Genomic DNA, 25,454 nt, shown 5'->3' with positions numbered 1-25,454 from the left:
TTGCTGGTATGGCTTAAGACGGGTTGATGGTCAGGAACTTCTCAGTCATGAAGATGGAATGTCCCATAGTTAATCATGTTTTTACAATGGTTGCAATGGTTTCGGTCTAAGTTAACTGATCAATTTCCATATCTCCTTCTCCCCTGCAATCTTCAGCTCTTATAATCAATTTAGGACATCTTGGAATATTTTATTTATCACAATGCACTGAGGGTGACCTCAACAGGTCAACAAAGGTGTCCTTCAATGACAGAGAACCTGCACAGCTTGGACCCCAAGCACCAGGTTCTCCAGTCCCTCCATTGCTACCTAGGGTGTTGAGCAGCAGAATATTGTGTGGCTTCTGAGCTTCAGACATGGTGGATGAATCCCAATTCCTGGACTGCTAACATGTAGCTGGAAACTATGTATCATTTTCTGATGAAACCAGGGTAAAAGAGTGCCTGAAATTCACTCATGACTAATTATCTAAGTAATCAAATAGCACAAGAGCAATTCATGTTTCACAATGTGGAAGAAAGAACATGTCACTCTGTAAGTGACCCTGTGGACAGGAACCTCTTCTGGGTTTGTATGCATGTGACCACTAGAGGGGGCCAGTGCACAGCAGTGAAGGCAGAGAGGGGCCACACCCAGGTGTCCCTGGAAATTTTGTCCAGTGGTAGCAGACCTTGGGGGTGATTTTTACTAGCACTTCATCAGTGCCTTTCTTTAATTCTCTAGATTTAGTTGCAGGGCCTGTTGGATGCAGGTGGATCAGGAGGTCACCATAACCAAGATTTCCTCCAGGAAAAATGCCTTACAAGTTCAGGTGTGTGGGTTAATTTGGAGAAAGTGTTGCCAGGCAGCCCTGGTGGTGTGAGTATTTGTCTTCTGCAGGAGGAGATCAAGCAGGGAGGCCCTCAGCTCCCAGAGCCCTGGACACAGTCTCTGCATCTGTAGGTCTCTGGGGCTTTGTTTCAGTGTGTTAGTGGCAGTGGGTCTGACAGGCATGTCACCTGAACACAGCAGTATGGAAGCTGTGATGTCACTCTGCATCACTATTATGGTGGACAAGGCAGACCACAGGCTTATAAACCAGCATCCTGGGGTTTTGGTAACAATGCTGACCAATGACTTAGAACCACTTTTAGAGCCAGTGACCTTTCGAACTAAGCTGCCCTGTGTGGTGAACATGACCCATAAGTGACTTAATAAACTTAACCTGGAATTAAACATTAATTTGAATATTTCAGATGCATTGCTGTATCATAAGTACTCAATGTACATTGGTGGTTGGAGACAACAGGATGTTCTGTTGGCCAATGTCAATATGAAGGTTAAATTAATCATCCATGGTGTTGTAGCTAAGAGCACAAACCTCCCATCCATTGGTCACAACACAAGTGGCCTCAGGGCCTTCTCAGTTGGCACATCTGTCCCTGGAATGTGTCTGAGAGGGCAGGAACAAGGCTGCACTGACAGGGAGACCAGGAGGCCTGGCTCCACCCACCCTGCCTTATTCCTGCATCCTCAGGAGCCTCTCTAAAGCCTCACCCTTGGCATCTCACATGGATCTGAGTCTGTCCTTAACTCTGTAAGGAAAATCTCTTGGAATCCAAGGTTGTCTGTCAGTCATTGGTCCTCAGGTTGAAGAAAGGTTATTGATACAAGGGAACATTTGTGTTTTCTACAGAATCTGTCCCAGTGGATACAATAGGGTCTGCTTCATGAGTAACAGTGAGGGTTAACAGTGAAGCCTCACTGGGACCCAGACTCTAATATCCTAAGGATATTATGCCTAAGAACGACCAGTAGATGGCAGACAAGCCACAGCAACAGTGACCTTGTCTTAGAAATGTGAGGAAATAGAGTGGATCACAGTGCACACAGCTGTTGCCTCCCACACAGGAGTCCATGGAGCAAGGTTCCCACTGGTCCAGACTCATCCTGTGTGCTCTGGGTGACTCTGTGGTACTCCACCTTATTCCAGGACAAGCTGAGCATGCCTAGACCTAACACCCAAAATCCAAAAAGTCAGAAATATGAAAGTTTGGATGAATTCCAGTGTATTTTGGATTTTCAGATGAGAATACTCCTGTGCTAAAGTCTATGCAAAGTTTTAAATATTTGAAAAACACTGAAATCTGAACATTTCCTGATCCCCCACATTTAGATACAGTATAATTTGACCTGTGTTCTACTTTCTGCCATTAAAATATTTGTTCATGAATGTGCACAAATATCAAAAACAAAGTCCTATACCATGCATTATATGCAATTTGTATGATATACAATATGTATAATGTATAATATAATGATGCGCCAAAACTGTGAAATAATTTTCTGAATGGATTTCTTGACCCAAATTGATAAATATCCTCCATTTTCTAAAACACTGCTTTAAGGCATGTGATTCTTGTCACATTCCAGAAACCCTAGATGACAGAGCTGAGGAAACTCTACTGCAGCAGACTCCAAATGTGGTAAGACCTAAGTTGAATAAGCAATGATTCAAACTTATCTCCATGTTCAGGTACCATGAGAGAAATTGTGCTGACACAGTCTCCAGCCCCCTTACTCTGTCTGCAGAGGAGCATCAAGCAGGAGGATTGACAGCCAGTGACACTGCACCAGAAGAAGCCTGGACAGACACCTAGAGGCCTCATCTCTACTGCCTCCAGCAGGACCAGTGGAGTCCCTGGATCAGGGGTAGTGGTCAGGGAGAGAATTCACCCTGGCAATCATCAGCCTAGGACCTGGGATGCTGTAGTTCATTACTCTGAGGAAGACCACAGTGTTTCTGTAGCAGCCCAGATGATTCCAGTGGAAAACAACTGCCACCATCTGCCTTCAGTCTCTTGTTGCCTAGGTACAGAATGGCTTTCTTCAAAGGCACAAAGTCAAACTTCTGCAGTTTTCTGTTTCCTCTGCCTCTGGAAAGGAGACTGTAGAAGAGAGAAAGTCCAGCTTCATTCGGGTCTCAAAGACATGTGATCTTTCAGGCCATCTTCTGCTTCCCCGGATAACATGTCAGAGGTTAACCTGATGGGAAGCACTTGCAGTTATCTGCAGGGTAGCAGGAGGACATGGAGGATCAGGAAGATTCACAAACACCCAGAGTTATTCTCAGGGTTAATAGTGACTGCACAAGCACAGCTGTGTGCCAGGGTCTCTGTGTACTCTGCTTTCCTTCTGACCAGTGTTGACCTCCTCTGTCCAGCACAGAGCCTGGAATGATGGTTACAGGCTTTGCTTCTTTGTGTGCCAGGAAGGGGAGCCCCTGGTGGGTGCCAATGGCTTTCATGGAAAAGGTTCTGGCTCCCAGAAGAGGCAGCCTTTGGAGCTCAGGTCACTAGAGGAACAAGTCCAGGTACACAGCTCCATATGAATCTGCAACTACTTCCAGAAGGAAACAGTCCACCCTTACTCCTGCAACCTGTGCCTCATCCAAGGGAAAATACAGACTAGCCCAATTGGGGTTTCATCCTCTGGGCAATGAGATGCCATGTGCCAAAGGATGGATGTCCATCTGCTCCACTGAGGACTCTGAGCTCTTCTGCCAGCTCCCCTGGGTCTCAGGATGCTGCGCCCAGAACATTCAGATTGTGTTCATGAAAATGACAAGTGGGTCACAGGAGAGCCTGGGTCAGACCAAGGCCATCATTCATGTGGGAGAAGGTGCACATCCTGCACACTGTCCCCAGGTGAGTGGCTGAGCCTTTGGAGGTCTGTGACTCAGACTCATGGTCGCTCACTTTCATAGTCTCTTCCTGGCTCCAGAGACAGGAAGGGAGTGGGTTAGAGAGGACACCATATTCTAATTAAGGAAGAGAAAGTGGAAATCAGTGTCTTCATGGGGATTCAGACCACCAGCTGCCTTCAGGATAGAGAAATCAGTCCTTCTTTCCCCTGGAGTCATGTAAGAGTGAGATGAAACCTTGAAGCCACACCCCACCCTTTAGCAGGACTCCTACAGAGACCTCTCTCCACATAAACCAAATGTACCCTGTGGCCAGGACATGGAACTAGTGCTCTGTCCCATCCTATCTTCATGGCATTTCACATGTGGCCAGTTTTCCCACAGTGTCTTCTGTAGCAAAATAATCCAGGGGAGATTCCCCAGCTACTGTAGAGCCAGGTCTCCTCAGTCTTCTTCAGTCTGATATGGCAGCCTCTGTCTCCTTGGATCTCATGGTCACTGTTGAAGATGCTCTTCCACTCACACTTGTAGACTATCTTCACAGAGGACTCAGTGGCCCTACTGATTGAATTCTGCCAATGCATCGAGCATTGTGATCACTCTGCTCTCATAAAAAAGGGCCCCACACTGGGCAGCTTCATATCAGAAGTGGATTTTCTCATGATTGTGGAATCTAAGGCAGACATCAAGGCATGAGCAGGGTAGTTCTGCTCTCTCCTTGGCTCTCAGATGGCTGTCCTCCTGTGTGTCACATGGTCTTTCCCTGGTGTCTCTGAGACCTAATTTCTTATTCCTATAGGGACACCAGTCATATTGAATTTGACCTCAACCAAAACCTCACTTTTTCATAATTACCTCTTCCAATGCCTTGTATGTGAGAGTGGTCACATTGTGAGATTCTGGGGGCCACAACCCCAACCTCTGTATTTTGAGGGAACACAGTTCAGCTCATATTAGGAAGGAATGTGCAAAGGCTCTGCTCTCCTCTTCTCATGTCCTCCACCAGGTGAGGCAGGTCTTCCTGGGTCCTACCTTTAAGTGATGCTCAGTCTGAACCTGGACTCAGGGGTGTCAGCAAAATTCTCCAATGTCATGATAGTTTCACATTTACAATTAAAAAGAGGTTGTATAGAATTTTATTGGTACCTAATGAACATCTCATTCTGCTTCAAAATATCAACTAGTACCCATGAGGTGAAATGTCCTTCTTTGGGTCATAAGTATTGTGATCATTAATAATTTTAGAGGTATAGATTCTCCAGATTCATCTTATTGATGTCCCTTGAATGTTGGCTCCTGTTCTTTTTTCCTACAACCCCTTTCAATCTTTGATTGTATCTTGAGTTTCATGGTGGTTCTGGTTTCTATTTTTCCTATCCAAGACTCTCTGAATAAATCATTATCCAGACATTTTATGATTCCACTAATGAATAGTGGTGTTTAGAAACCTTTCTGAGACTAGAGGGTGATTTCCTTAGGACTATAGATCATTGTTCATTTATCAACACATCTTCCTACCCATACACAGAAACACATGTTCATGTTCTTTCTTCAAACTTCATGAGTTCACATTCTTCTATTTAATTACATTCTAATGCACCCATTTTGCTTATAGGTTCTCTGTCAAATAAGTGAACTCTTTCCTCAACAGTGAATCTCTTGGGTCTTATTAGTGTTCACTAAATTTCCTTCTTGAGTCATACCTCTGTTTAGAATCTATCTCTAGATGTTGTTTATCTATATACCTACAGACTTGATCATGGCAGAATATACAGGTGCAGGGAACATGGTAGATTTATGGTGAGGATGAAGAATTGGAAGAGAGAGCACCTGATCTCTGAAGGCACTGGGTTATCATGCCACAGAGAGCAGGAAACAACCTGAGCGTCCAGGGGACATGAATCATGAACACGTGCAATAACACCCAGAACTAGGAAGGGAGCTTGTACCCTCAGGTGGGAAGGGAGTTAATCCCTGACCTTGACTGGTCTTGATAACGCCATGGGACAGAGCAGGGATAAACAGGGGAAGAGTCTGTGCAGTTGGAGATGACAGATGAGTGAGAACAGATTCTGCCCTTCTTATAACTCGTGCCCCAACACTTGTTGTTATTGCATGTCTACTTCACATCTAGACCATCAGGGAATCATAGCAAAGATTCAGCCACTCTGGCCTCAAATTGATAGTCATACATGCCAAATGCAAGTAGCGCATACAAATTTCCTGCAGTTTCTCAGGATTGTGCCATAGCCCACATCCTCTGTCACGATAGAACAAAGCATGAAAGGAACCTCAAGGTTATCAAAGTAGTATGCTACATACAGAACTTGAGACTGGCACTATTTTGATCCACAGAGTACAGCATTTTCTGTCAGAAAATCTGACCTTCCCTGTCTAACCTAGAATACAGGATCTGGAGTCTGTGCTGAGTGACTAAGAGGAGCAAGCCCTGCATCTGTGCCCAGTGTGCTCAGTTCTGCTGATTTCCATGTGCCGAGAGAACAGTTCACTGTCCTGAGGGTTTCTTAATAGGCTGCTCACACCCTGTGCAGGATTCAGTCCCAGTCAGCACACAGCATAGACATGAGGGTGCCTGCTCAGCTCCTGGGGTGCTGCTGCTGCTGTCTCCCAGGCAAGGAGGGACAGTACTGGGGATGTACTCAGCTCCATGTGGTCAGTGCTGCCTGGCTCTTCAGTGGCTCCTCTAGTAACATGGATAATTCTTTGGCTATTTGAATCTCTTTCCCATGTCAGGTATCAGATGTGACATCCAGATGACCCAGACTCCATTATCTTTGCCTACATCTCATGGAGACAGAGTCATCATCACCTGCAGGGAAAGTCAGTGCATTAGCTAAACCCAGGGCAAGTTCCTAAACTACTCATCAAGAATGCAACCAGTTTGAAATCTGGGGTTCCACTGAGGTTCAGTAGCAGTGAATGTGGAACAGATTTCACTCTCACCATCAGTAGCCTGGAGCCTGAAGATGGGGCCACTTATTACTGTCATCAATATAAAAGTTTCCCTCCCACAGTGCTACAGGCCATGACACAAACCTCCCAGGGGAGCAGAAGTGTGAGGCTGGGCTGCCCCAGCTGCTTCTCCTGCTGCCTCCAGAGCCCTTCTCAGAGGCTCCAGGCTCTGAGGTCACGGGGAGGCTTTGGTAGAAGGGACCAGGAGGCTCCTCATCACCCTCACCCTCTTTCTACTTTTTAAGCCCACCATACAGAGATGATAGCAAATAGTCAATGGTCACCAGTCAGAGGTGATGGGCCCCAGTTGAGGTCTTGTTCAAAATCAGAGACTGCTGAGCACCGTCCATGGCCTGAACATAAAACCAGGCTTGGTTGAGCCATCAAACTAGGGAATCTGGTTCTCAAGAACTGCCAATCAGGAAATAGTGTTCCAGATTGCCCGGAGTATGTGTTTTCCATGAAGATTGGTTCACTACCAGAATTTGCAGATCCCAGCTGTGCCAATGATCCCCTAAAGCAAAATGGCCTACTTAACTCCACGCCATCCTGTTTCTCACAGAAGAAGCTGCTCCTGGTCCCCCTTTGACATGTACCATGATTAATAAAGAGGGAGTGGGATCCCCCATTTTTTTAAAGCCAGACCCTTTAGCGTGGCTCAACCTGTCACTTGCTCCAATTCAAAAGATAATTTTCTCCTGAGTTTTTTTTTTTCTATTAAACAAATTTCTTAGTGGTTGATTTACAGCCAACCTATCCCCCAACAGGAACCCTTGCCTTTGCCCAGGTGGAATATGCAGCGAGATGAGACCACTCCAGGAGGCTGACCTGAGGAAATCCCAATGGGCACCATGAAGGCCTTTTTCCAAGATAAAAACCCATGAGGCTCACCTGTGGGGACACTCCAGCCAACTCCTGTGTTCCAGAGAGACTGGACAATGGAAGGTGGCAGCGAAGCAGAGGGGAACCACAGGAAGTTAACCTTCAGGCTGAAGGACACAACCAATGGCCCTGGCACTTCCTCAACCCATGTTTATCACACACTTTGATCAATGCTCATTTCCCAAAGCCATATAACCCTAAGCTAGCACAACAGAGTGGGTTTTCCTGTTACCAAACCTCCTCCCTCTTCATGGGGGACTTTTCTCCCTTTTCCCTTAAATACATCCTACTCCATGTATTCTTCATCCTCCATTAGTGTCCATGGATTTTATTCCATGAGGGAAATTGGTAAAGCAGGGAATTCAGTTTCTCCTCTAACCTCTGATTCAGTGATGTCCCTCCTGATTTAATACAGGACAAACATCATTGCATCTGAGGAGTTTGATTTATAGTAAGAGTTTGGACTTAAATAGAAATGAGAAGCCACTGTGTGTATTCCAAGCAGGAAGTCCTCTAAAACACAGGGAATGGGAATCCAAACTGCAGCCTTTCACAGTTCTGGCAGAGTGTATTGAATATGTGGATACAAAAAAAGTGGGAGATTCCCTGGTGCTACCCAGAAGCCAGAGCCCATCTCCACTGAAGGCACAGCTGGTGGCCCTGTGACCCTTAGGCATGTGTGGGAGACCAGGTATGGGGCTGATGCCCTCAGCTGCCTGCCATGCCTCACAGGTGATTCTCCATCCTCACCCTGGTCCTCTCCTCTGCTGGTAGGTGCAATGGATGGTGTGCCATCTTTCTTTCCTCGATCCTGTCTCTAAGATGAGGCCCCTAATGGAGCATCTCCATAGGAGTCAGAGAGAAACAGGGTCCTCAGAAATGTGTTTCCATAAGCCATGCTGAAGACAGCCATTACTAACTGACCTCCCAGTGTGGTCACTTTGGGGCAGACCCAACATGGCCATAGTGTGGCTCCCTCACCACGGCTTCTGGGGGCTGATATGCTTTATGATTTCAGTGTATAGGAAGGCAATGGATTGGCTGTCATGGTTACCATGTGCTCAAGGTCATAAATCTTCTGACTCAGCATATACACTCAAGGTCATAAACAGGAGCCAGTGGACAGGAGTCCCTATGTAACCTGAGGGCAGGGGCCTTCTTGTTTGGAACTTCACATTAAAAGTGCCTATGAATATGCCTCAGGGGTTGGCTAAATTGTATGGCCACCTCTGAATAAAGGATGACCAATATTCCCACCTGCCTCACATCTTCTCTCAACTGCCAGATGCTGGAACCTTGCTTCCTGGGCCTAAGTCTCACCTTTAGCAAGAACATGGCAGTTTCTCTCCTCCTGGAATTCTGTCAGGAAGGATGGGGCACAGAGAATATTTGTATGTGCCTCTAAGTGCCTTCAATGAGTTGGAATCATATTAAGAAAACTTCTCTAAGAAAAAGAATCCACAGTAAAGTAAGAAATTACAAGGAATTTACAAGGAACTTATTAAAAAAAAATTAAAAATCTTCCTTGACCAAATCAAACCAAGTATGAATGTAGCATTATCTTCCATTATATTCAAAATATTCATGTTGAACAGGATCATCGGCATCACTGAGAGCTGATACAAGGGCAGAATTCCAGAACCACCTAGACCTGCCATTTGAAAATCTTCGGTTAAGAACACTGAATAGTTCATGTACATGGGATTTGGAAGGCTCCCTCTAGGACACAATTATTTCTAATATAATTTTTTAATCTTCTACATTGCTATTATGGAAATTTCTATGTAAACCCTTATTCATAAAAAATATTCATTAGTCCTTTTCTATTGCTATGGCAAAATACATGAGCTTAGTAAGTAACATGTAAAGAGAAGAGCTCGGGTAAACTCAGTTTTCAAGGCTAAGCATCCTAGGTTGAGCAGTCCCACCTGTTGTCCTCAGGTGAGGCCCCTGGCATGTGTCACAGTGTGGTGTGTAAGAGGAGAAGGAATCAGCTGCAGGCGGCTGTGGTCATGCCTGTGGTGTGACTGCACTTATAACAACCCACACTGCTGAGGACTCCTCAGTGTGTGAGACCAGCACTGGCCCTTCCAGGGGCAGCACTCCACTGACCTGACCCCCTCCCACCAGGCCTCACCTCTTAAAGGGACCACTATTCCTGTCATGGCCACACTGGGACCAAACCTCCAGTACATGAACACTAAGGTCAAAACCAATTAGGAACATGCAACAATCCCCATCTTTACCTTTTAATTAATATGCAATTAAATTGAAATATTTCATCATTATTAACATTAGCAAAGCATAGTGTGGACAGGCATTCCTCAACAACTTATCAACCTCTTGTCTGTCCAGCTGGGATTGGGCACTTGGCTCTCTCCTGCAATCTGCCATGAGGATTCTGGGACATGAGGACCCAGTGCACATCATTCATGGCCCCAGGAGAAGTAAAATCTGGAGTCCTGCTCTGTAGCCTGCAGCTGAGCCCAGCTGAGCCCTGCCTGCACCAACTCACCATGAGCTTGAAACCCATGAGCAGGAACATGTGTGCTGATGGCCTAAGACCCTGGGTTTCATGGATGTTGGGCATCATTCTTGTCCACAATGAATCCCACATTTTCACTACATGGTGATGCAAACATTAAATAACAACAGGAGGGATCAGAAGAGCAGAGCAGCTGGATCAGGGTGAGGTGCTAGGGAGGGATGGGAAAGAAGAGGGCAGGAGACTGAGCACAGTGTTGTCTGTGCCTGTTCACATCACGTGACTCACTGTGTGTGTACTCATAACACACTGACACAGTTAAATGAAAATTCCTCATTGTGGAAATGCTGACTTATGTAAGAGTTTCACATCTACCATTTAATGAAAATGTTGTGGAATTTAGTTGCAATATGATCAGTATAAATTCAGCAAGATATTAGAATTAATTGAAAGTAAGTCATAATTGAATGAAAGAGTAAAATGCAAAGAATATCTGGAAATATTTCTGTATGGTTATATATAAACCTTTGTGCAAACAGGCAAGTGTCTGCCAGTATTTGGAGGGAGCTCACAAACTCAGAAGATGAGAAGGTCACAGCTTTCCCTGGCTTCCTGCACCTGGAACACCTGGCATATCATGAATCCATCCTCCAGTGAGTGGCCACAGGCTGTGACTTAGGAAGGTGGCCTGCTGCACTCAGGGGCCTCTGGGCTCAGGATCCACCCTGACATCTGGGTTTGGAGAGGCCCCTCCCTGGGAGGATGGAGCTCTGGTCTCACCAAGGACCCACTCTCACCTCACATTGGAGAGACCTCCACCTGGGCCCAGGCAGGAGCAGAGGGCTGTGTCTCTCATCCTGGCCACACAGGGAGGTGTGTGCTGCTGGGCTGCAGAGTCCTCAGAACAGAGCCTGGTGCTGGTGTGACAGGGCCAACTCTGCACTCAGCACTCTGCCCTGGTCACACTCACACAGGTTCAGTGCCCAGCAGCCTCCCAGCTCCCAGGAGTCCCACATGCACTTGCAGCTTCATGGACCCAAACCAACAGCATCTGGTATCAGAGAAGAAACCACAAGGAAACCCACCTGCAGAAGTCCCTTGTCTTTCAGTTGAGCCTGGTCACCCTGGAGACCCTCAGAGTCCCCTCCCCACCTGGGCCCAGGGAAGTTAGTCTCACCCACCCTTATAAAACCATGTTATGTGTGTCCCAGAGAGACAGCTCTGTCCACTGCTCAGTTTTGATATCCAAACACAGCAGGGCATGCCACAACCACAGGAGCCTGAGGGTCTGCCTTGGAATTAGAAATGCTGCCTTTTCTTTTCTTTCTGTAGGCAATATTGGAAAATATTTTTGATCCAATAAAGAATTTGAAGAATTTTTTGTTGTGCATAACTTAGGTCAACAGATTATGTGACAAAACAACCAATCAGAAGGATTTTAATGATTTCACATTCATTTGGAAAAGATAGCAGCATTGTCTGCAACTTTAGGATATTAAAGAACACTTTCTAATCTGGATTTATTATGAAAGAAGCCCTACACTTTTCTCCTGTTCCTGGTCTCCCACAATCCAGTCTTCTACATTGGAAAATGGGAGCAGGTGCTTCCAGGGCTGCTGAACAGGCACCATACACCTGGCCTGATGCAGCAGGACTTTGTTTCCCCAGCTCTGGAGGCTGCAAGTCTGCAATCCAGGTGCAACATCATGCTCTCTGTGAAACAGTAGAAGGGCCACTTCCTGCTCCCAGGATCTGGAAGGCACAGGGAAGAGTCCCCTAAATGTGGTTAAGCTGGTAACTATTTTTAGTAGTTCACGTGTTTGGACTTACCTGAGGAAAGTGTGGCCAGTCAGCCCTGGTGGTTGTGGGGATTTGTCTTCTCCAGCTGGGTTGGGAAGAGATCAAGCAGGGTGATCCCTCTGCTCCAGAGAAAGACCAGGGCACAGTCTCTGCATGTGCAGGTCTATGGAGCCTTCTTTCAGTGTGTTTTTTTTTTTTGGTACCGGGAAATGAACTCTGGGCACTGAATCATGAAGCCACACCCTCAGTCCTTTTCTTGCATTCTTTACTTAGAGACAGAGTCACACTCTTACTGTTGCTGAGGCAGGATTTGAACTCATCATCCTCCTGCCTCAGCCTCCCAAGCTGCTGGGATTACAGGTGTGTGCCACTGTGCCTGGCTCATTTCAGTGTGTTAGTGGGAGTGGGTATGACAACAATGTGACCTCAACACAGTGACCTGGAGGCTGGAGTGTCACTATCCATCACTATTATAGTGGCATAAGACAGACTCTCTGCCTTACAATTAGCATCCTGATGGTCATTTAAAAAAAATTCTTTCATCCTGGGGACTGAACACAGGGGAACATTGCATGTCCTACTGACACACAATTTTTATTTTTCATTTTGAGACAGGCTCCTGTTAAGTTACTTAGGGATTTCTCAATGTGCAAGTCTGTCCCTGAACTCACAATCCTCCTTCCTCAGCTTCTTGAGTTGCTGGGATCATCGGTGTGCACCACTGCACCTGAACATCCCGGTGGTTCTGATGATACTTCTGATTATCACCTTTGGAGCTATGTTGTCTGATGTGTTGCACAACAGCCACAAGTCACTATGTGTATTTATATTGAAGTTAAATTTCCAATTGAATGCGTCAGTTGCACATGTTGCATCTCCAGGGATCAGTACACACAGATGGCCTGTGGCTACTACTAGACATCTTGAACATTTACATTGTCCTCATGCAGAGTATTGTGTTGGTCAATGCTGGTCTATGTGATTCATGTGCTCATGGGTTGCTTTATCTGAGAGCACAAACCTCCCTGGCCATTGGTGCATGCACCTCTGTGACCTCAGCTCCTTCCCCAGCTGCTGTAGAGGCTGTGGTCCAGAGTTGGCTGTGGGCACTTCTGGAATGAGTAAAACTGAGTTGCACTGAGAGGTGGGTACCAGGAGTCCTGGACTGCACCCCGCAAGACCAACCCACCCTGTAGTCCTCAGGAGCCTTCCTAAACCACCCCAGGTCATTGATGTGGATCACAGTGTCTACCAATTGAGTGTCCTGAGACTAAAATATTTTCTGAAAATGGAGTTGCCTCTTAGTGTTTCTTTGCTCAACTAGATCCCTGGATCACCTGAGATGTCCCTCTGTTCTCTACAGAATCCATCTGGAGATGGATACCACAGCAGCAGCTCCATGAGGAGCAGTGAGGGGACTCACAGTGACAGGCAGTGACACAGACTGACCAGGAGGAGGCAGGCAAGACCACCATGAGCACAGAGGCCTGTTCTTAGAGACACTAGGGGACTGAATCAGAGTGTCCCTCACCTACAGAGTGCCCCAGGTTTGGAATGGGAATTCTGCTGTGACCAGGGAAATGTGTGTGGTGGGAGATGCACTGGAGGCAAACTCCCTGTGTGTTGGTGCTGTGAGACTGGAAGCCTGGCCTTACCTTTACCCTGGCTCCTCTGAGTCCCCAAAGCCCAGTCTGTCCTAAAGTCAGGATTGCGTTCCGGAGATTTATGTGTTGATGCCTCCCTGAATGTGGGTGTCATGGAGACATGGTCTATGTGATGAATGGGGGCACACCAGGTCATCTAGGTGGGACTGAGTCCATAAGACCTGTGTCCTTCTAAGCACAGGCTCCAGGGAGCTGTCTCCATCCCTCCCCATGCATCAAGGAGAAGCCTGTGAGACAAAGCAAGAGGCGACCACTAGGAAGAGACCCTGAAACTGAAGTGGATGCCTGGGGCATCTTGATTTTGGAACTTTAGATTCCAGAACATGGAGACGATTCATTTCTGTTGTTTACCTCCCAGCCCAGGGTGTTTGGTCCACCATGGCAGTTGCAAAAGACTGATCCACCTTCCTCACCCTCCCTGAGCTGGATCACCTCAGTGACCCTGTTGACCTCAACTTCCTGGCTCCTCTTGCTGCTGCTCTGACTCTGGTAGGAGAGGACCTGGCCTCAGGGCTGCTCTGGGAATGTCTTTCCTGCTATGAAAATGTTCACCTGTTTACTTCATGGCCAGAAGGAAATCAACTAAGTAGCCTGCTTTCTTAGTGTTCATAATTGGGGATGTTCATGCTGGTTCTCACACTGAGAATGTGGTGAGAATTTTGTGTGGATCCTGTCTCTACTCTCCCTCCCTGTGTCCCAGGGGAAACTGTCAATGTCTTCTCCGGATCCAGGAGGAGTGTTAGAAGCAATAAAGCAAGATTCCAGCAGAGAGGAGGCCTGGCTGCTGAGCTCCCTCTGCCCTTAGACACCAGGTCCACCTGGAAGGGCACAGGTCATTCTGGACGTCAGAGGCCACACTTCTTTCCAGGCACATGAAATCCCTGCTGTCACCAGTGAAGCATGAATCTCCCTCCTTATACTCTTCCTGCCCAGGGCCTGAAGTCAGTCTGAGGACTTCTCGAGGAATAGGTTGGGGGCAGCTCTGAAATCACACCCTCTCTCACTTTCCTATCTCTCTTGGTCCTGGGCTCCTCCAGTGTTTCTGCTCTGCATTCCTGCTTGTGTCTCCCCTGTCTTGTCCCATCCTACTCTGAATTCACATCTGTCAATCCTTATTCCACACCTGGCTGTCCTTATATAGGTCACAACCCTGTTCCCTTGCACATCCTGGCCCTTGGCCTATCTTCTGAATCCAGTCCTAGAATTCTCATGGGAGAGTCAGAGATAGTGCATGGTGGTCTTTAGAGACCAGAAAGGAAAGCAGCAGATGTTCAGAACCTATATATATCCAACATGGTCCATTGTGAGCTGAATCCTTGTAGCCATGTCAGCTGTGGAGATGCCAGAGGCACCCATGTGTGTCCACTCAGAGGATTGTCCACAGGCAGCTGTGGATGGGCTTGCCCTGTGGCCATGCAGTCACTGAGCCAGCTGTTCTGCCCTGCCTAAGGAAGCCACCAGGGAGGAGCTGCCCATGTCCACCTCTGGACCAAGAACTTCTCTCCCCTTGGGAGACTACCCGACTCTGGGACCACTACCCAACTCTGTGACATCTCTGTGCAACTGCAGAGCCTCAGTTCACGCAGTGTCTTGAGCACAGTAAAGGTCACTGAGGCAGCAGGCACACAGGGCCAGGCCTTAAGCATCATAATGCTCTATTCTCCAGAGCAGAGGAGATCACTGCATGTGGGACAGATGTTGGATAAATGTCTATGCTCACTGTAACTGTCTTAAGGTCAGGCAGACCTGGTGGCACAGGATGTAATCCCAGCTACTTTGGAGACTGAGGGAGAGTGACCTGAGGCCTGAACCCAGATTGAGCCCCTTAGAAGAACACTCTCAGAAAAAAAATGAGAAGGACTTGGGGTGTAGGTCAAAGCTGCCTCTCCTGTGTGAGGCCCGGACTAGATCACCTGGACTGTTAAAAAAAAAAAAATCCTTGAATCCACACATTACAGCAATGAGCAAATAATATTTGCATATATACAATTACTCGTAATATTAATGCCCCTTATACATAGACAGCAATATAAATTATATCCTATAGAGTACAAATGTGACATATGATATTGCTTTTATTTCTGAAGAAATTGAACTCTGGCTGAGAGTGGGCTCTGGTGAGACTTTGCTGACCCTCCTCTCAGGTCCAGCAGGGCCTTTGTCCCCAGGAGAGTGAACTGAGCAGTGAGTGTAGCCACCCCACAGAGCCAGGCTCAGCACTGACTCCTGGTCTCTGACTCTCTCCTGGCTGTGGGCTCTCAGCTTGTCTCAACCCAAGGGTGTGGGACACCTTCCTTCCCTGGCTCTCCTGCCAGACAGCCTGACGGCAGGGCCTCTAATTCCCAGGACTTCAGCCCCATTGCCCAGGGGAGCCAGGTACACAGAGCTCAGGGCCAGAGCCCGTAGCTCTGGGGCAGCACCAGCCTGAGGTCAGCCTGGATGAGTTCCCGCTCCAGCCTCTCCATCTACTGCACTAGCAAAATCCTGTCCTTGATCCAAAACCCAGGACACATTTCCACATTTGTTAGCTCAGACTGTCATCTTGGTAAGTATGAACTTGTCATGTTTATATTTTTGAACCCCTGCAGTTAAAGATTTCATTGTAATCTGTCTTCCCTAACCAGTTCATAACCAAAGTGATCTTTAACATAGAGGAAATCCTATGAAACCCTGCCTCATCTTTTGTTTATGGATGGATCACCAGCTCTGACCTGCTACTGTTGGTAAGAGCAGCTGAGCCCTCCCAGACCAGGGCAGGAGGAAGGATCTGGGGAAACAACCATTCATCTCAGAAATGATAGATAGGTAAGGGAGGGACATGTTGGGACCATGAACCAGTGGTGGAGAACTTGTGTGGCATGCACAAGACCTTGGGGTCAGTCATTCATACCAAAGGGAGGAAATAAAGAAACATAAAAAGAAAAAGGAAAAAAAGATAGAAGACGTTGTGGAAAGTTACTAGAAAGCTTTTTGTTACCTCTAAGAACAGCAAAGATCAAGAACTGGGTCCTGAGTTATTCCTGTAAAAGTTACAGGAGGACATGGCAGAGGACAAAATATTTAAGACACTGCAGTCATCTTTAGGTCATGAGGCTTTAACACCAAGATTGAAAAGCCTCTTGTAATACTGGCAAAGCAGAAAAATATAAAGAATCTGGATCTTTGCTGTTTACTAAGATGCCGACCCTGCCCTATATTCTCTAACCCTCATCAGCTAAAATACTTTCTACTTGCTTTTAAATTATTCTTTACTCTCCAAAGACAATTAAAAAGATCCTGGCTGGGCTTAGACCTGCTGTTCTGGAGAACATGGGCACCATCATGTGTGTGAGTGTGTTCTGTGGGACACTGAGGCATAGAGGGCTGGATCCAGGAGTGGGTGCCTCCTCCCTGCATCTTAGCCATGCTATGCCAAAGACTGGAGGTCTTATCTCACCGTGGTGAGTTTACACATCTTCTGTTCCTGGCTTCATTTCTCTTTTCCATCCTGAGCATGAAATATCCTCCTTCATTTCCTAAATCCTCCCTCCTTCTCCAAGTGTCAGTAACATAGACCTGTTCTTGAGACACAAAGGACAGCCTGTTCTGAACCATGATCGGACTCCAGATCGCCACTCACAGCACAGTTGCCTGACCGTGTCCTGTACTCACAGAAACATGTAACCCAAGGAAATGCTCAGCTGCCCTGGTCTAACCTGGAACACCTAGGTCACTGAGCCTGTGCTGACTGAGAGGAGCCAGCCCTGCAGCTGCCATCCCTGCCTTGTTGATTTGCATGTGCCCATAGCACAGCCCACTGCCCTGAGGACTTTTTAATAGGCTGCTCACACCCTGTGCAGGACTCAGTCCCATCAGGACAGCATGGACATGAGGGCCCCTGCTCAGCTTCTGGGGCTCCTGCTGCTCTGCCTCTCAGTTAAGGAGGGGCAACATGGGGAATTTATGAACACAATGTGGTCAGTGCTGCCTGGCTATCAGGAAAGTCCTCTTGGAACATCACAGCTTATAAGGATATTTATTTTTATGTTTCTTATGTCAGGTATCAGATGTGACATCACGATGACCCAGTCTACATCCTCCTTGTCTGCATCTCCTGGAGACAGAGTCACTATCTCCTGCAGGGCAAGTCAAGGCATTAGCAATTATTTAGCCTGGTATCAGCAGAAACCCGGGAAAGCTCCTAAACTCCTGATCTATGCTGCAACCAGTATGGGATCTGGGGTCCCCTCGAGGTTCAGTGGCAGTGGATCTGGGACAGATTTCACTCTCGCCATCAGCAGCCTGGAGCCTGAAGATGTGGCCACTTATTACTGTCAACAGTACAATTTTACCCTCCCACAGTGATACAGTCCATGACAAAAACCTCCCAGGGAAGCAAAAGTGTGAAGTTGGGCTGCCCCAGCTGCTCCTCTTGCTGCATCCACCTGCTAAAAGCACTTGTCAGGGGAAACCAGACCATAAACCTCACTGGGGTTTTTGTAGAAAGGGTCATGGAGGCTCCTCTGCACCTCACTCTCCCCTGCAGCTCAGCCCCAGCAGGTGACCATGCCAAGGGCCTCACTGGCATGTTACAGAGAAGAATTTAAGACCTGAAGATCCTGCATTGAGAAGTAGTTGGGGTTGTGCAGCAAGAGAGGCCTCTTCATGTGTCTCCACTGGAATGTATAAAGACTGCATTGTTTAGTGTAGTCTAAGTCCCAGGACATTGTTGACAACCCAGAGTTCCCCTGTGTGGTCCCTGTCCCCACAGCCCCTCCACTAACACCACCCCAGACACTGTTGCATTTGTTACAATTCTTCAACCTCCGCCCACGTCTACAGGTCCACCAGGGCCACTTTGTGCTCTCTATGGAGCTGGACTAGTGGACAGTGACGTGTCTATTGCTGTGGCCTGGCACAGAGCAGTCCCTCCCCTCCACTCTGTGTGCTCCAGATCTTCCTCACTGTCTCCTCTCTCCTGCAGCCATTCATGGGTTTCCATTCCTGGACTTTCTCCTTGGCTGACTGACACCTGCCTTTAATGCACAGCACAGAACATTTTCAGACTGGCCTGTTACCCTGACTGTTGCGCACATGAGGTTCCACCATGGGTTTTCATTATGTGATGGATGGTGTTTTCTGTATTCATCTTTCTAATTTTTCTTTTCTTTTAAATATTTCTTCAAACTGGGTATTGAATCCAGGCATATGCTTCCACTTATCTACATCCACAGCTGGGTTTTATTTATTTATTTTTTTTATTTTGAGACAGGATTTCTCCAAGTTGGCTAGGGCCAAGCTAAGGTGCTGAACCTGGCCTTGAATTTGCCATCCTCTTTCCTCAGCCTCCAAGTGGTAGGGATACAGATGAGAATCCCTGCCCCCTGCTTGATAGCTGTGTTCTTGCCAGTGGTGAGTAGTATTCTGCTCCCTGTCTCTTCCACAGTATTGATCCATTGTCCTATTGAAGGGCATGCTGTGCGCTCCAGGGTTTCAATGCTGAACAAAGTTCCTATTGATTTTCATGTTCAGGGAGTCATTTATTTATTTTCATCTTGTATTTTCACATACTTTAGTAAACACAGTGAACATGGCTGCTGCATGTTTGGTAGCAGAATGTCTGGTTCCATAAGAAGATGTCACACTGTCTTCCACATCCTTTCTTCATTTTGGAGACACCTGGTTGACAACACCCAGAACACTCTGCTGCTGCGAATGCCTGGTGACAGCAACCAGGACCAGCTCACCAGCAGGGACAGGCCTGGGCTCCCTCCTGCTGCCTGTGGCGTGTTCCCTTCAGGACTTGGTCACTTCCCCCAGGGGTGGAGATTTCTCATGTGTTTCAATTTGCATTTCCCTGATGACTATGATGTCAGAAATATCTGTAAAAATATACAAAGAGTGTAACTGACAGATCTGGCTTTCAAATGTTGGTCACTTCTCCCTCCCTTTATGCTTCTTCTCCATCCTTGGGTTCCAATATACCTGCTTTTATCACATTTTTTTTTATCTAAACAGAGCAACTTGCAGCCATTGTGGTGTTTGCTACCGAGTACTTTCTTCTCTGAATGACTGAGGAGCTCTTGATTTTTCCTTGATTCCTGAGAAACATTTCCCTGGACCTTCATTCCTAAGTCAACTGTCTTTTCCTTCAACACTTAAAAGTGTATTCTATTGTTTGTCCTCCATGTTTTCTGGGGAGAATTTCTCTGTTGATTTCAGTTGCTTTTCCAAAAAAAAAAAAAAAACTCGTCAGTCAGTTTTCTCCCCCAGGTTTTAAGGAATCTATCTGTCTTCAGAAGGTGGAAGTTTGGCGTGAAGTGAGCTGGCAGGCACCTCTGGGGCTGATTCCCTGTCCTTGTTCAATGGTCCTCCAGGCTGGCTTCTCAGTCTTCTCTAGACTGGGTGTGACATTGCTGTCCCACCTCAGGACTCATTCCTCTGTCTCCTCATTACCTCCTGAGCTCACTGCTGGGCTTTCACTATGCTGCATGCATTTTCAATTCTGAAACATGCATTTTTGCCTTTGAAGTTTCAATCTCCTTACTGATGCTGTCTGTTTGTTCTTCATTTCTTTCAAACATGTTTGCAAATCCTGGTGGATGCACTTTTGGGGTATCTGCTTTAACATCCTGTTCAACTAATCGGTAGGTACATTTCAGCTCAGTGTTCATGTGAACTGACTGAATTTTCACATTCACACGAGGTTATCCAGGTTTTTATGATGAAGAGTTTTTCTCTGCTACCTGGACATTCCTGGTATTGGGTCATATCACAGGACCTGGAATTCTCAATAACTAACAAGCTCCTCTTTTATGCCAGCACTTTGACTTCTGGTCTAGAAAGGAGCAGGCCCAGCCAGATGAAAGATTTCTTATCCTGCTAGGGCTTAGGAACCTCCTGGGTAGCACTTATATGCCACAGATGACTGAATCCAAGGAAAATTCTCTTAATCCACCAGTCTGTGTTGGTCAGGTTTATCTCACTGTGACAAAAACACAATACAAGTCTCACTTAGAAGAAATAAAGTTTACTTAAGCTTATTGGTTCAGAATTTCATTCCATGGTCAGCTGACCCCATTGCTTTTGGCCCAGGTGAGACAGAACATCAGGGCAGAAGTGTGTGGTGGAGGAGAACTGCTTTGCTCATGGTGGCCAGGAAGGGGAAGTAGAATGGGGAAGGGGCTTCAGGGAAGATGCACCCCTCCAGGAATCACCCTGTGACCACCTTCTCCAAACACTCCCACCTTTAGAGTCATCCCCCAGTCAGCACCCTCAAACTGTGAGGGACTGATTAGGTTCCACTCTCACAGGCTAATCACTTCATCTCTGAATATTCTTGCATCTACACAGGAAGTTCAGGGGACACCTTAAATCAAACCATAATACAGTCTAAAGAAGAACATCAAACAATAACTTCAAAATAACCATTTTGATTCTAGCAGAAATATTTTTCTTAAAATAGTGACTCATGTCTTCCAGATCTGGAAACAAATAGCAAGTGGCACATGATCCTGAGGGAAGCCTGTCATGGAGAGAAAACTAAGAAATCCCCATGGTACCTGTTCCCCTTTACCTTCTTCACAGGCCTTCCACACCAAAGGTAGAGCCTCCTCTGAGCCCTGCATTGGCACTGGTAGGATGTAAAATAAGTTTTATTTAATTCTGTTTCCTTCTGATTGTTCCAAGTTTTACTCTGTCTTCATTTGACAACAGGTCTCATCTGATTTTGCCTATTGTCCCTCACTTTTCCTCTGGCCTGGGATTCTCCCAGTCACACTCCTCTCATCACCAACATAGGCAGAAGATCTACTCTGTGACTTGACACAACAATGAATTATTTGGATGTCTGAATATCTACTGTATTGAAGGACCTGAGTTAGTAAACCTTTAGGGAATACATTATGGTATTTTGAAGTATTCCCAGGGGTAAGTTTTACTGCTGGGGTCAGGACCTTTTGTACAGGAGGCTCTAAAGTTGAAAGACTAGAAGGTCACATTTCCCTTAGCTTCCTAAGACACACATTCATGCCATCAGGTCATGATATTGAAGATGAAGCACATCTTGAAGGAGAGTGTCTACAACCTGCAGGAGGTCATCCCCAAGTGGGTTTTGGGTAACGCTGTTTGGAGGAACAGTGAATGCCATGATCACATATTTGTTGTTCCTTGTCCTGAAACAAACAGTGGGTCCTGGCATGAAGATTCCTATCTCAGTCAACCCTGCCCTCTCTGAGGGCATGGATACTGATGCTCCTTAGAGTGCCCTGGGCAGGAAAGGCAACCATGAACCACAGCACAAGCCTGTTCCAGTAGGAATGCCCCCAGGAAGTGTGATCTGAAACTCCAACTTCACACAGGCAGCTGGACACAGTTGGCTCTGCTGCTGAGAAATCACATGTCCACAAATGGCAAAAGGTCTAGCAGCCCAGGTAGAGGTGGTGTCAGTGGGACCCAGCACTTTTCTTTTTTTTTTTTTTTTTTTTTTTTTGTGGTGCTGGGATGGAACCCAGGGCCTTGTGCTTGCAAGGCAAGCACTCTACCAACTGAGCTATCTCCCCAGCCCATAGACCAAGTGCTTTTGTTGACCTCATTCCTGTCACCAATACTCATCAAAGATCTACTGTGTAAGCAAGGTGTCAGTAAAGATCAAAGATGAATACTAGAGTAGAGGTGGAAGAATCTTCTAACAAGCATGGTCACTTAGCTCGCAAATGTGGTAGGTTTCCTTTGTGTTTCAACATTATCTATGAAGTTCTGCACACAGAAAACCCATTTCATGACCATCTGCCTGCAACTTCTCAGAACCTCCTTGTCCCTGATTTTCTGTCTTCTCTTTCCAGGCCCTTGGCCAACAAGCTCTCCAGGAATGCACACATAGATGTTTGACTAGGGCACTCTCTGTGCACATGTGGTTTGTGACCATATGCTCTTCTTAAATATGGGCTAGCTTGCTGCAATGTACCAGATCCACTCACAATTCTGGCTACAATGTGGGGATTTTCCACCTTACCTGTGCTGTTTTATGATGTAATCCGTTTAAGTAAAAGCCTGGTTTTGTTTTCCTCCTCAGGCAATGACTGATTGGAAAAACTGATGAGGTTCCAGGAGTGAGTTCATGCAGAAGTGACAGGATAGGACAGCAAAGTGGCATTGAACCCAGGGATAATGTCCATGAATTATGACTTAACTCTGAATTTGTTCAATCCCAAAAGTATCATCTGCCTCCTAGAATAAAGTGTTTTCTAACTACTTTCTCGTACTTTCAACAATGATTTTGGGGATGAAAACTCAGCAGGATAAAGAAAGACGGACATCGCAGTTAACAAAAATATATTAATGACTTTTACAAATTGAGTTATAAAAATTACATCACTTTTCATTTATTTAATTTCAATGTAGCACACATTTTTCCAAAACATACCAAAACATGACATTATTAAAATTATATTTCTAAGGGCTGGGGAAATAGCTCAGCAGGTAGAGTGGTTGCCTCGCAAGCACAAGGCCCTTAGTTCGATCCCCAGTACCGCAAAAAAAAAAAAAAAAAAAAATTATATTTCTACACTGTGGCTCTTGACAGATAAACTCATAGATTCTCTCCACAAAGCTACTCCACACTTAAGAACCTCATATGACATAATCTGTAGTGGTGTGCCCTGACTATTAAATTCAAATGTCAAAATAGGCTGAGAAGGAGGGGATCTTCTAAAGGGCACTTGGGTTTACATGTGGGGACTCTCTGCACTGGATTTGAAATGTGCTATTTGCAAATTCTGTTCCACTTACACTAGGTGCATGTCCATTTTCCCCACTCCATCTTTGACTAAGTTCAAGGAAGGACAGTTGAAATTAGTTACCTGGTTCTGATGTCAGATGTCTGCTTGAGATCTGTCCTCAGGCCACACCTGACTTCCCAGGATGGTCCCATGCTTCAAACAAAATCCTCCTGTAGTCTCTCCCTCCTCTATTTAGGGAAAAATAAATCTTAATTGACATTTTGCATAGGAGCTGTCTTTGTCTTATTTCCCAAAATCATTGTTGCTCTTAAACATTCTTTTTCATTGCAGAGTTGATTGTTTTCAAATGTAAAAATAGTTGTACTTGAACTCTAGTGGAACTCACCATATTATTTTTTTGCAATATAAAAACCCACCATACACAGTATGAAATGTCCTTCTTTATCCCAATTAAAATCCCAATGATGTACCTTACAGAAATAGAGCAAGCAATCATGAAATTCATCTGGAAGAATAAGAAACCCAGAATAGCTAAAGTAATTCTTAGTAGGAAGAATGAAACAGGGGGTATCACAATACCAGAACTTCAACTACACTACAAAGCAATAGTAACAAAAATGTCATGGTATTGGTAACAAAATTGGTAGATCAATGGTACAGAATAGAGGACATGGACACAAACCCAAATAAATATAATTTTCTCATACTAGACTAAGGTTCCAAAGTATGCAATGGAGATAAGATAGCCTCTTCAGAAAATGGTGCTGGAAAAACTGGAATGCCATATGCAGCAGAATGAAACTAAACCTCTGTATCTCACCCTGCCCAAAACTCAACTCATAATGGACCAAGGACCTTGGAATCAGACCAGAGACCCAGCAACTTACAGAAGACAAACTAAGTGCAAATCTTCAACATGTCAGCTTAGGATCAGACTTCCTCAACAGGACTCCCATAGCACAAGAAATAAAAGGAAGAATCAATAATGGGGGCAGATTCAAACTAAATAGCTTTCTCTCAGCAAAAGAAACTATCAGCAATGTGAAGAGAGAGCCTACAGAGTGGGAGAAAATCTTTGCCACTCATACTTCAGACAGAGCACTAATTTCCAGAATATATAAAGAACTCAAAAAACACTACAGGAAGAATACAAATAACCCAATCAAAAAATGGGCTAAGGATATGAACAGACACTTCACCAAAGAATAGCTACAAGCAATCAGCAAACATATGAAAAAGTGTTCACCATCTTTAGTAATAAGAGAATTGCAAATCAAAACTACACTAAGATTCCATCTCACCCGAATTAGAATGGCAATTATCAAGAATACAAGCAACAAAAGGTGTTGGCGAGGATGTGGGGAAAAAGGTACACTCATATGTTGCTGGTGGGTTGCAAATTAGTGCAGCCACTCTGGAAAGCAGTGTGGAGATTCCTTAGAAAACATGGAATGGAACCACCATTTGACGCAGCTATCCCACTCCTTGGCCTATACCCAAAGGACTTAAAATCATCATACTACAGAGATACAGTCACATCAATGTTTACAGCTGCTCAATTCACAACAGCCAGACTGGGAACCAACCTAGATGTCCTTCAATTGATGAATGAATAAAGAAACTATGGTATATACACACAATGGAATATTACTCAGCTATAAAAAATCATAAAATTATGGCATTTGCGGGAAAATGGATGAAATTGGAGAATATCATGCTAAGTGAGATAAGCCAATCTCAAAAAATCAAAGGACAAATGATCTCACCGATAAGTGGATGACACATAATGGGGGGTGGGAAGGGGCAAGAATGGAGGAAGGAGGAACTGTATAGAGTGAAAAGAGGGGTGGGAGGGGTGGGGGAGAAGGAGAAAATAACAGAATGAATCAAACACCATTAGCCTATGTAAATGTATGATTACACAAATGATATACCTTTACTCCATGTACAAACAGGAAAAACATGTATCCCATTTGTTTACAACAAAAATAAATTTAAAAAACCCACCATAGTCCTGTGTTTGAGGGTTTTCAGCCACATGGCAGAGTTTGCTGGAACAAATTGCAGTGCTCCCAAAAGACAGGTACACCTGAGCCATTGTGTGACCCAGGCAGTGATGTGCTCATGGTCCTGGTGACCAAGCCATGCAGTAAAGAGTGACTGCATGAGTGAACGTGAGCAGAGTCACTTCGATTCCTGATTAATTACATGTGGAGTCTGCCGTGGTGTGTGGTGTGTGCCGTGTGCAG

The sequence above is a fragment of the Sciurus carolinensis genome, chromosome 13 (assembly GCF_902686445.1).
Source record: "Sciurus carolinensis chromosome 13, mSciCar1.2, whole genome shotgun sequence".
NCBI classification, from domain to species: domain Eukaryota; kingdom Metazoa; phylum Chordata; class Mammalia; order Rodentia; family Sciuridae; genus Sciurus; species Sciurus carolinensis.
This window is presented reverse-complemented; position numbering follows the sequence as displayed.